General features: G+C 44.6%; 1 protein-coding gene across 9 annotated transcripts in view; it reads left to right on the plus strand.

Moving 5' to 3' along the window:
- MYO1B (myosin IB) overlaps positions 1–12,257 on the plus strand; it is a 190,144-nt gene that overhangs the window by 14,332 nt on the left and 163,555 nt on the right. For 6 of the 9 annotated variants that reach the window (XM_019838392.3, XM_045034161.1, XM_045034160.1 and 3 more), the window contains exon 1: positions 4,993–5,135. The exons of 1 other annotated variant lie outside the window; for it this stretch is intronic. The gene's annotated coding sequence lies outside the window, so the exon portion shown is untranslated. Of the gene's footprint in view, positions 1–4,992; positions 5,136–12,257 lie in introns of those variants that run through there. 2 more of the 9 variants (XM_045034162.1, XM_045034165.1) reach the window with 1 other exon arrangement.

Raw genomic sequence — 12,257 nt, forward strand, 5'->3', positions numbered from 1 at the left:
GAGGAGAGAGTGAGGTGGGCAACAAACAGGTGGTGACATTTTTTCCGAGGCTGTTTCGGCGGCGTGTGCCAGGTAACGGGTAGCAAGTGTCAAAGGTAGGCCTTGTCAGAAACCTGAGGTGTGGAAGGAGAGACTGGAAGTAGGCAGTTGCCAGAAGGGATTGTAGGACGGTTTGTTAGTCCGCTGGGGCTGCTGTAATAAAATACCACAGACTGGGTGGTGTAAACAACAGAAATGTATTCTCTCACAGTTCTGGAGGCTGGAAGTCCAAGAACAGGGGGTCGGTGGGTCTGGTTTCTTCTGAGGCCTCTCCTGGGCTTGCACACAGCCCCCTTCTCTGTGTCCTCATTTGGTTGCCCCTCCATTCGTGTCTTCTGTGTCTGAGTCTTCTCTTCTTATAAGGACACCTGTCATATTGGGTAAGGGCCCACACTTATGGCCTCATTAAAAAAATTTTTTTTAATGTTTATTTCTGAGAGAGAGAGAGAGAGAGAGAGAGAGAGAGAGAGAGAGAGAGTGTGTGTGTGTGTGTGTGTGTGTGTGTGTGTGTGTGCGGGGGAGGGGCAGAGAGAGTGAGGAAGACTCAGAATCTGAAGCAGGCTCCAGGCCCCGAGCTGTCAGCACAGATACCGACACGGGGCTTGAACTCGTGAGCTGCGAGATTGTGACCTGAGCCGAAGTTGGACGCCCAACCGACTGAGCCACCCAGGTGCCCCCAGTGGCCTCACTTTAACTTAATCACTTCTTCAGAGACCCTGTTTCTAAATCTAGTCACATTCTGAGGTCCTGGGGGTTAGGGCTTCAACAGACGAATTTGGGAGACAGACACAATTCAGCCCCTAACACATGGATTCAGGCCTGGTGATCCACATGTCTCCCTCGGTGCTCCCCATCTTCCACACGGTTGATCATCTCCTTCTTGTCACACTCATCTCTTGGCTTTGGTGACCTGTGCTCCTCTGGTCTCACCCCTTAGCTCCTTCTGACCCTTTGCTGTCCAGGTCCCGCAGGGTTTGGGCCTTGGCCCTCTTCTCTTCCTGAAATGAAGTTCATCTGCCTGCAACTCCTTCTCAACTGCAGCTTTTCATCCTGTGGCAAAGTATTCATTCTTCCAGGTATCAGATTAACCCTTCTGTTATTTTGATGATGTTTTATTTGATGAGAGACTAAATCATTTTGTGATCCTGTTGCTTATCTTACAGTTAAAAAAAAAAAAAATAGCAGGGGACGCCTGGGTGGTTCAGTCGGTCAATCAGACTCTTGATTTCGGCTCAGGTCATAATCTCACACTGGTGAGGTCGAGCCCCGTGTTGGCCTCTGCACTAGGTGAGGAACCTGCTTAGGATTCTCTCTGTCCCTCTCTCTCTCTGCCCCTCTCTTCTTCTGAGGCAGAATTATTTTGGCAGCTATGGTATGACTGCCTTTTTTCTCCAGATGTAGTATTTTTTTTTTTTTTAATTAAAGCTGTAGAGGTTAAGATTATCATATCTGATGCTGAGGAGGGAGCCTTCACATGCATATTGGTTAAGGGGCCGAGGTTGATTTGTGAGTAGGGTATTTAAACTATGTTTGGTTGTTTTGGGGCTTCTGGTATATGTGTGTTTACACAGTGTTTCTCTCAATAGCCTATTGAAATATATCAATAGGGTTTCTACACAAAAGTTCATATTTTTATTGAAGAAGCCGAGTATCAGATTTCTAAAAGTATGTAAATTATGGAGAGATTTACTATTTGGCTACCTAAAATAGAAACACCCAGATTTTGCTGGGCAACCTTGAGAGGAACATTTATCTCTGTGGACAGTTTTAAAGAAGTATATAATTTTAAAGTATGAAACTCAAATTTAGTTTTTAATAGTAACTTATGTGTTTATTCTGTCTTTAAGAGCAAGGTTATGGAATGACATGTGACCTTGTACTCTTGACTCTATGTCTGGTTGTGGGTTTCAAGTGTTATTTTTATGCTTTCTTACATGACTTAAGCACTTCTGACTACATTTGGGACAGAAAAAAAATATGGCAGTTGGATATAGTTTTGAAACACCAGCCAAATTTTTAACCTGGTAACATGATAGGACTACTCATTCTTTTACTTTTCTAGGCTCACAGCTTTAGAAAACAGTATAAGGTCTTAGTGACCTCCTGACTTGCTGGATCAGTTGGTGTTCTTTTTCTCCGTAAAATATATCAACTGGTGGCCCATAACACGCTAAAGGCTCAGAGTTAGAGGGCTACCCTGTAGTATGTTCTTGAGTTTCTGTTCCGACCAGTGGGGGTGTGTGCATATCCAGACTCAGCTGTGTTTTCTTTCCCCCAAACCTTATGCCAGTTGTACTTACTACTCTATAATATAATGGTTTTAAATTGATGTGCAAAAAGAATTGCTGTTTTTGTGAACGTTTGTTTGAATTCATTTCAGTGTTTTGGAGACCACCCGGTAAAAGTACGTTTCTAAAAAATGATTGCAGCTGATTTGAGAGTGGCTGAGGTAACTATAAAGGATTTGGGGAGACCTGAAAGAACAGTATTCCCGCTGGTATTGTCAGCCATTCAGGAGAGGTGGGTTGAGTTGTGATCACGTAAACCCCAAGAATTTCGAGGTGCCTAGGTGGCTCTGTTGGTTAAGTGTCTGATTCTTGATCTCTGCCCAGGTCGTGACCTCACGGTTTGTGAGATCGAGCCCCGCGTTAGGATTCTCTCTTTCTGCCCTTTCTTGCTTGTGCTCTCCTTCTCTCTCTCTCAGAATAAATAAATGAACTTAAAAAAAAAAATAGGTAAAAAATAAAACCCGAGAATCTTAGCGGCTCGGAGGAGTAATCCACACTCACAGGGTGCGTCCACTGTAGGTGAGGTTGTGGCTGTGCTCCGTGTCACCCTCACTCGTCCCCTGTCCCCCAGGACAGAGTCTGACGGAGCAGCGCCCTCTGGAGCGTTGCTGATCCCTGGGCTGGAGGGAAAGACAGCTGTGAGGTACGCATGATGTACGCTTACATTCAGCGAGGTGGGGGTGAAAAATCTTCCCACAGGGAGGAGTGTCGAGCATTTGTCAAGAATAATGTGGTCTGCTCCCTGTTGTTTCTCTCGTGTCTTTACAGCCTCACCCTTTCTTTACAGAGATGGTGCCATGAGATGGCTTATCAAAGAAAGTACTGCTGTGTTACTATAGTCAGTGGACAGAGACTCAAAGAAAAGGCCTCAGCTTTACAGCAGAAAGATGGGCAGATAAATGTATGATTATAGGGTTTGATTTAAAAGAATATGTTTTGGTTTATCTTTTTTTTTTTAAATGTTTATTTATTTTTGAGACAGAGAGAGACAGAGCATGAACGGGGGAGGAGCAGAGAGAGAGAGAGGGAGACACAGAATCCAAAGCAGGCTCCAGGCTCTGAGCTGTCAGCACAGAGCCCGACGCGGGGCTCGAACTCACGGACCGTGAGATCGTGACCTGAGCCGAAGTCGGACGCTTAACCGACTGAGCCACCCAGGCGCCCCAGGTTTATCTTTTTAAATGACTTCCAACTTTGACTGAATTTTAAAAATTTCAACCCAGCAGCCAAACTGTCAATCCTTATGCATTTGGATGAGAAAGCCTACTTTAGTCTCAAACCCTCCTGTCCCCCTTGCCCCCTCCATCAATTAGAGTTCCACCTTTTGTGATAGATTCATCTGTTATTTCTCTTGCACTTATTCTCTTATTTCGTTTCCATTAATTCTACCCTAGTTCTTATTCCTGAACTGCTAGATTTGTGCCCCCCCGCTGGTTTCCCTGCTGCTAGCTCGTAAAGCGCCTTTACACAGTTAGACAAAGGTACCCTTCAGGAGTGCTTGGGTGGCTCATTTGGTTAAGCATCTGACTCTTGATTTCGGCTCAGCAGGTCATGATGTCATGGTTCGAGAGTTTGAGCCCCGGGTCAGGCTCTGTGCTGACAATGTGGAGCCTGCATGGCATTCTCTCTCCCCTTCTCTCTTCCCTTCCCCAACTCATGCTCTCCCTCTCCCTCTCCCTCTTTCTCTCTAAATAAATAATTAACATTTAGAAAAAAAGAAAAGAAAAAGGTACCCTTCAAAGCAAACACTGTCCCACAGGAGCTTGACTTGATGTCAGTGTCCATTTCCCCCCTTGGCCCGGCCCACTTTTATGCAGCGCACAAACTGAACAACTGCACAGAGCAGTCTTGCCTCCTGCTTCTAGCTCTCTCCCAACTAATTTTGACTATCCACTGATAAAACCTCCTTTAGATTTTTTGTTGTCTGTCGCTGCTCAAGGCATTTTTGATGGCTCTCTATCATCTATAATGGCTGTCTTTGATTTTATTTTCTATTGTACTATCACCAGTGACCCTCAGTCACACTTATTGCCCACTGGATGTGCTGACTGCCACATGAACATCGTAGATACTCTTCCCTCTCCTCTCTCACCCCTTCCCACCACATTTCCAACTATAAGCTCCTTAGCTTGGACTCTCAGTCTTGTCTCAGTGTATCTTTCCTTGCAGTGTCATGGCCCGCCAGGGCCTCGCACCTGCTGTCTTCTGCCGTTTCGCCTAGTCACTATCTTCTGAATGTTTTGTACTTCTTGCTTCAAAGTTCTTTTCTGCTCGATCACATACTGCTCATCCTCAGAAAACCAAGGTCAAGTTTCATGCCTTCAGCCATCCTCCTCTGATTCTCCTACACCATTATAGCCCCACCTCTAAACATAAACCCTCGTCTCTATATTGCTCCTTTGGAGGCGACTCATCTGCCTTAGGTGAGCGCCTGTTTTATTAGTTATATTGCTCTGAAGTATTTTGTTTTCTCAGCTAGATTGCCAGTGACTGGGAGGTAGTAGATGCATGTCTCATTCTTTTCTCCCAGGGTCTGTGTATACCAGCTACACGGGTCCGAGCAGTAGCCTGGAGAGAAGAGAGTCCGGTCTGGTTAATCATATAATATGGTCCTGGATGGAAGCTCAGGCTGCTTCTTCCTGGCCACAGGATATTGACCTACTTTTCCCTTCTTATCTCTGTGCAAAATATTTGTTGTACTCAGTGTGTTCTCCCTGTCACAGCGAATGTTTGTCTCTTCCTTTCATACGAACCGAATGCTAAAGTGCTAGTTAAATCAGTGGAAAAAACAATGGAGAAGAAGAGTTGGTAAGCAGTTTTAATTCCTAAACAAGGGGCTCTTATAATTATGTCATTTAAAAAGAACTCTATAGTTTTCCTTTAATCTATCTGTCTGCCTGCCTATTGAGAGTCATGATTAAGGGTGGATTGTGAATTTTAAGTTTTTATGCCTTTTGATTTGATGACTTACAATATAATAATGTGTTATTTTGAAAACCTTTTATTTTGATAAATTACTTGTAGAAGGAAATCAACTTTTCTTAATCAGGCATATACAGTGCAGTTCACTATTGAATATTTTATTTCTTACTGAAATTTCTTTTGCAAAAATTTATTGAAAAATTATTTTGTACATGGCCAAGCCGATTAACGTTAAAAACTGTATTTTGTGTAGCTTTACAGGTTAAGTGTGCCCTTCTGTTCAAGGGGAAAAAAAGTATGTGTATGGCAGCAACGGGGGAGATTTGCATGTCTGTGTCTGCATATAAATACTTGAAATAATTGCTATATTGTACAGAACTTTTGGAAATTAGAACTATTCAAACTTTGTTAAAATTTATAAATTTAAAGTTAGTAAACAAATTTTAGTAAAAAACATTTTAATTTGTGACTTAAAAAAAGTTATGAGTTATGGCATGCCTTATAGGTTGATTTGTTGTATGTTTGTTTTTCATAAATACTTTAGAATGTACTTGAGGCAATCTAACATATATGTTATGATACATTTGATTTTAAATTTAGTAATGCTTCCAACATGAGAAAAATGAGAAAAACACTGGCCCAGAAAATACTTCCAAATTCTGATTGTTGATTTTAATCTAAACTTAGGTGAAGGAGCCCACTGCAATTTAGCTATTTTCTTTAAAAATTCTTTTTTAATGACAAAGTAGTTTTGCCTTCTGAATTTACATCATCAGTGTCTTTTTTGGAAGCATCTTAGCTATTTTTGTTTGATCAATTCTCAACTAATAAACACTCATGTAATCCTAATGTAAATGTATAAACATCTCTTCCTTTGATGACATAGTTTATTTATTAGACTCTGTTTTAGCGGGTAACTGCTTGAGGAAGTTTCTGAGTTTTTATTATTCTAAAAACTTTTTTTCTGGTTTTTTTTAAAATCTTTTATTCTTTTTTAATTTTAGAGAGAGAAAGAGCAGCAGCAAGGGAGGGGTAGAGGGAGAGAAAGAGAGAGAATCTTAAGCAGGCTCCGTGCTCAGCATGGAGCCCCATGTGGGGCTTGATCCCAAGACCCTGGGATCTTGACCTGAGCCAAAATCAAGAGTCAGACACTTAACTGACTGAGCCACTCAGGCACCCCTACAAATTTTTTCTTAAGCACAAGTACAAAGATATTACCGAAGACATACTGTTGAGTAATACATATTTTTTTTCTCTCTTTTTTACTAGTATATAGGTTCCTTAGTTTGTAATCTTTAGACCCCTTTTTGCTTTCATGACTGGATTAACTTTTTTTTTTTTTAATTTTTTTTTTCAACGTTTATTTATTTTTTTGGGACAGAGAGAGACAGAGCATGAACGGGGGTGGGGCAGAGAGAGAGGGAGACACAGAATCGGAAACAGGCTCCAGGCTCTGAGCCATCAGCCCAGAGCCTGACGCGGGGCTCGAACTCACGGACCGCGAGATTGTGACCTGGCTGAAGTCGGACGCTTAACCGACTGCGCCACCCAGGCGCCCCTGGATTAACTTTTTAAAATAGTCTGTGCCATTCTGTAGCTTGCCATATAGGTGTAAACAGAGAATGCATTCACACCTGCTTTGATGCCTGCAGTTATGAAGATCCTGTTGACTCCATCCGTTTCTTTCTGTGCTATGTATGATTAGACCCTTAATACATTTTTTTTGGTTTTTTTTTTTTGCTGATGAGGTCAGAATAAAGAGCTAATTTCCTTAACCTCTGAGTAAATGTCATTGAGAAAGATTCTTGTGGACTGGCATTCTTGGTTTTCAACATTCTTTATAACCAGACACAGGATGCATGTTCACCCCAAAATTAAGAAACTCAGTCTTTCCAGATTTGAGCATTTTTTGCTGACTCAGTAATGACGGACTAGGACCGGCCTGGGAGATGATGTGTTCCCCCTTTGTGGGTAAACTGAGGCTCAGCGTTGGCAGTGTGCCCAAGGTCTCGCTCTCAGCTAGCTGCAGAGCTGAGTCTGCGACTTGGATGTTCTGGGTGTTTTTTTCCTGGAGTGGCTTTGGTAGTCACGTTAACCTCTGTGGTCTGTTGCAGAATGCAACAGCTGCTGTTTCCCTGCGAGATAACGTGCTTCCTTCCCCCAAAGAACAAGTGCACTAAATTCAATACGTTTCCCTCCATTGTCACTTAAAAGAGCCTGAATGATAGGAAGGTACCTTTTAAAATAAGGTAGGTCTGCTCTAACATACCCTGGGCTGTTTTATTGTGAGTGGCCTTGTTCAGCCAGATGTCTTCACAATCTGATCCATGTACGGGATCCGACAGGGACGGGAAACCCTGTGTGAGTGCCTACCAGGTGCAACACACTGTACTTCTAATTGTAAGGGAGTACCTTGATGGGATGATGTGATCAGGTATCAAGAGAAGAGAAAGAAAGAATCTACAAGCATCGTAAGCACCTGAAGGGGGCAAGGGACAGGATGACTTGGTCGGGATATGAGCCTGTGGGATGAGATCTGGACCCTCAGATTAACAAGCCAATTAATTCATTTGGAAGGAAAGTTGGTTTTCCCCTGGGGGCTGTATTCAGTTTAATAACCACTGGTCGCACTTGGTGTCTGTGCACCGGCCAGGAACGAATCAGAGCTGTCTGGTGTGCCAATTAAATTTGAGCCGTTTTACATTTACCTAGGGGTCCTAGGGTCTCAGGTTTGCCAATCTAAACATAGTCAGCTTCTTGGAATTTTTTTTTTTATCTACCTTGAGGGAACACATCGAGAAGTCTGTGGCTTATAATTAGCACATCCCATGTGCAGCTGAGTTTGTGTTTCTGGCCATAACAGAGGTTTATGGGTCTTGGCTACCTTGTTCCATAGGAACTCATAGGACTTTTCAGACGTTAGCTCATTAATTCTCCTAATACCTGGTGGGAGTAAGAGAGTGTGACCATCACTTCCCCCTAAAGCCACACTGTTTACTGTCCATTCTAGATCTTCTAGGGTTTTGGCTGGTGAGGGGTGCCAGGGTGGGTGGTGGGTGCTGGGTGGAGAGGGAGGGTTTGGGAGGGGCTTTCAGACCCAGTTTTGGTGGGGTGGTGGATGGCATTCTCCGATGTTGCCTGCCCTTTGGCAGTTGTCCCTGCCATGACTGTGTAGAGTTTCCTCTGGGAAATGATGGTGGGACAGTGATGTTGGCTGCATTTCCTCCTCAGGGCACCAAACCCCATGGAATGCCTAGTGCAAATGAGGCAGCTCTCTAGGTTTTTTTTTTAACCTTGGACACACCTGCCAGAAGGCAGCACAAGAAGAGTACGTGAGCTCCTCAGGGCCAGAGGAAGTGGGCATTGGGAAGGGAGGGATCTAGCATCCAATGAGACCCTGCCCTCTTCGGGGCTTTGCTTCCTCAGCAGCCTGCGTAATCACCCTGTGGAATGGATGTTGTCATCCCTGAGGTTTTAGATCAGAAGTTCAAATTCCAGAGATGAATTCCCTTGGATTTGAGCCCGGGTCTGTGATCCAAAGCCTGTGTTGTTCCGTTTTGGGGCACATCAAAAGGGAATTCTCAGTCATGGCAAACTCTTGCCCCAAAACTTCTGTAGAAAATGACGCTTCCCAGTGTGGAGGTGAAGCTTCTCTGTAAAAAACTGGGTGTGTTGTGAAGAGTTTGCTGATTCGGGAATCAGATTGATGAGTGTATGTAATATAAGATGAGTGAAAGACCACTCAGACCAGTCAGAAAAGCTTCTTCCTCGCCTTGCCTCTTCCAGAAACCAGCTGTGCAACACCTTTTGGGTCCATTTCTCTCTCTCTTCACAGAAGGGTTTGCCTGAGATCTAAAGACGTTTTGCTCAGACATCAGAAGAGATAGTAGGTAGCTTGTAATCCAAAACCTTCAATGTTGTCATAGCAGCCACTGTTATTTTTGACTCAAAAATCCTTCTAATTAGTCTAGGTAATATACTCACCATTTTCACAGTTGGAAAAAAACCTTTCTTTTAACCTGTCACGTTACGAATTGTAAAGTTCTGTGCTGTCGTTCAAATCCTTAATAAGCAGCCTGTTCCTGGGATGGAGGGTAGCTGAGCTCCTGGTTGAAGGTGTTTGTTTGTAGGCCAGCCTTTTTATACCCAGACTGAAACAAACCTTAGCATTAAGGCTGGGTGGTTCCTGGCCCCCATCTGCCTGTGGGGAGATACCCCATGGAGTGTTAACTCCTAGACCACCAGAATGTTGACTTAATTGCCCCTCCATTAGACAGAGCTTTTTAGGATTGGAGTCTGGCTTCCTGGCTTATAGGCTTCCGAATGCTTTTAGCTATTTGTTTTAAGTCCCTGTCCAAATCTATTCTACCTTATCATTGATAATTTAATGTTCTTTGTATTATCCAGTGTTTGAACACATGAGAACAACTTACTGTATAGAAGTTGCCCAGTAGCTGGGCCTATTTCTTCCCTAATCCAAGATTCTAACAAAAGCCAACCTGTAAGAATCCATTAAATATTAGTAACAAAAAGCTATAGAGAAGGGAGGACCTTCAATACATAGTGGCTTTAATGATGGAATAAAGAATTGGGAAGTCACATAATGGTATTTTGTGAAGTAAATGCCGTGAATTGACATACCTTATGTCAGTTTCCCTAAGGAAGTATGTTGATGGGAGTGAGAATCAGTCACCGAGCCCTTTCACAGATGCATGCCAGTGCCCACTTTCTCATGTGCTCTGAGGAGCCCTCCAGAGCACCCTGTGTGGTTCTGTGTGGCCCCCCAACTCTCTTCTCCTTTGAAAACCATGCTGCTGGGGTCAACTGTCCTACCGCTTTGCCTGCCCTTTCGGCTGGTAAATCCTGCGAAACCGTCTTGCCCTTTGGTTTCTGTCCCAAGTCTTTCCATTCTTGGGGGTTCTCTGATTATCCTGTGCCTGTTGTGGCCTGTATGGGAGGGGTAGAGGCGATGGATACAGTCTTGAAAGGAAAAATGGCTTGTGTCTCTGTTACATGCGTTCATTCATTTGCTCTCCACCCTGGAGCTGTGGGCGTCAGCCGCTGGGCCGGGCAGTGGGGTGTCAGCACCCGGAGAACTCAAGCCTTCTCCAGGGAGGTGGGATCAGCGGCTGCACCGTTGTGCAGGAGGTCTGCTGGCTTGCTTGGAACTTGCTGCCTGTGAGGAGTGGCTACTCACTCTAGCCCAGGTCAGGGGGTTTATGAAGCTTAGCTGAACCTCTTGAGAGCCTTCTACTAGAACTACTACTAGAAGTAGCTACTACAGGAGCTAAAGCATTGCACGAGGTTCCGTGCTGCTTCTCTCTGCAATGAAGCGCTCATTCCTCTCCTCAGATGAGCTTCCTCTGCAGGAGTCCGGCAGATGCTCCCCTGAATGACACATCCCATCCCCTGGATCTATGCTGCTTGCCTCATAGCCTCCTGACTGTAGTCTCTGTCCTACGTGCCGATCCTTGGAAGCCGGCATTGTTCGGGCTGCTGTCTACCCCCAGCCCCATCAGCAATGGCCTGGGCCAAGGAACTGTTGAAGGCCTTGGCATCTTTGCGTGTTGTGCGTGTTGCCATGGGTGGTGGGCTCAACAGGGAGAGAAGAGCCTGAGGAGGAGGGCTGGGGTCAGGTTGTGAAGTCTCGATCCCTGAGGAGGAATTTTTATGTGGGTGGTGAAAGAGATACAGCCTAAAACTTGCCACGTTAACCTTTTTAAGTGTACAGTTAGTTCAGTGGCATTAAGTGCACTCACGTTGTTTTGCAACCCTCACCGCCATCCGTCTCCAGAACTTTTTCTGAAACGCTGTGCTCATGAGACAACTTCCCATCCTGGCCGGTAACCGAAATTCCACTTTGTTGCTAGGAATTTGACTACTCTAGTTCTTCACGTAAGTGGAATCATGCAGTGTTTGCCCTTTTGGGACTGGCTTATTTCGCTCAGCGTAACGTCCTCAGGTTTGCTCCATTTTGTGGCATGTGTCAGAATTTCCTCAGGTTTTAAGACTGAATACTCTTCCATTGTAGGCACATACCACATTTTGTGTATCCACTCATCCGTTGGTGGGCCCTTGGGCCGCTTCCACCTTTTGACCATTGTGAATAGTATTGCTTCGAACGTGGGTGTGCACGTTTCTTTTTTGAGTCCCTGTTTTTATACCCCAAAGAGGAATTGCTGGGTCATATCGAGGTGATTCTGTTTCTTTCTTTCTTTCTTTCTTTCTTTCTTTCTTTCTTTCTTTCTTTCTTTCTTTCTTTCTTTCTTTCTTTCTTTCTTTCCTTCCTTCCTTCCTTCCTTCCTTCCTTCCTTCCTTCCTTCTTTCTTTTTTGAGGGTCTGCTAAGGAATTTGAATACTGGCTTAAAGGGACTGGAGAGTTATTGAAGGCTTCAAAGCACGGCTTACCTGATCAGGCTGTTTTCAAAAGGCAACTTGGGAAATGTGACCCATGCAGGGGGGAAGCAGAGGGATGGCAGAGGCTGTGGCAGCAAAACAAGGCAGAGAGAGAGAGAGACCGGTGAGAAGGCTGTTGTCTTCCAGGTGAGAAAGGATGAAGGCCGAGCTAGGGCAGTCACAGTGAGGAAGAACGCGGAAGGGATGAGAAGGGAGGGGGAGAGACAGACAGGTTGGCTTGGTGGGGGGGAGGGGGGGGAGAAGTAAGAGACAGGGAGTGGCCAAGGATGAGAAACTGGGTCTGTTGAGACTTTACGGGATTTGGGGTTGGGAATAGGAAGGTTCTGTTTTTGTTTGGGGGGTATTTTGGTATGGGATGGTAGGAGATAGAAGTTGTGGACATGTGTTGAGATGTTAGACTCAGCCAAGTGAGCTAGATGGTTGGTGGGCTGGCTATTGACAATATGGGTTGCTAATTTGCGGGGAGGGGAAAAGGTGAAGAATAAAGGGGCAGATGGCCAGGCAATGTGGCTGAATTGGAAAGCGGTGGGGTCATTATTGGCGGAGCTTAAGAGTTTCACAGCTCCTATAGATCTGCTTCACATTCCTACC

The sequence above is a fragment of the Felis catus genome, chromosome C1 (assembly GCF_018350175.1).
Source record: "Felis catus isolate Fca126 chromosome C1, F.catus_Fca126_mat1.0, whole genome shotgun sequence".
In the NCBI taxonomy this organism is placed as follows: Eukaryota; Metazoa; Chordata; class Mammalia; order Carnivora; family Felidae; genus Felis; species Felis catus.